Genomic DNA, 557 nt, shown 5'->3' on the forward strand with positions numbered 1-557 from the left:
GCTCATGAGGAAATAGACATCTTCAATCCCGCGGTAACTAACTTGAGTTCTTCTTTTCAATCCGGTAAACAAACAAACCTTTGAGAGTCTTCTTGTCATCAGAAAGCTGGGTTATGATATAAATGACCACTGCCGCTATTGATATAGGACTCCTCCTGCAAGATCCCAAATAAAGATCTTTCAGTTCTGCAATGTCCATCTTGGTCACGAGTATCTGGGGAGAGATAACTGAAACGTACCTTATGTCAAATTCCTCAGATTTTTTCACTGCTTCCTGAGCAGCTTTAACCGCATGGTTGGACATCCCGAGGTTAGAGCAGAACCTTCTCTGCAATATCAGCAAATAGAGAGCTATGAAACCACAAATTCAATGCATATTTGAATCAAAACATACAGTAGATTCTAGAATCAGCAACAACATTTATAAAGCTTCAGACAAAAACCAATCACCTAGCGGAAACAACTTTGTACTCTCATTAGAAACCATGTGATCTAAAGGTTTTTAATGCTTTGTAAAGTCCAAATCCAATATCTCAGAAGGGGATATCAAAAGGGGG

The sequence above is a fragment of the Camelina sativa genome, chromosome 5 (assembly GCF_000633955.1).
Source record: "Camelina sativa cultivar DH55 chromosome 5, Cs, whole genome shotgun sequence".
NCBI classification, from domain to species: domain Eukaryota; kingdom Viridiplantae; phylum Streptophyta; class Magnoliopsida; order Brassicales; family Brassicaceae; genus Camelina; species Camelina sativa.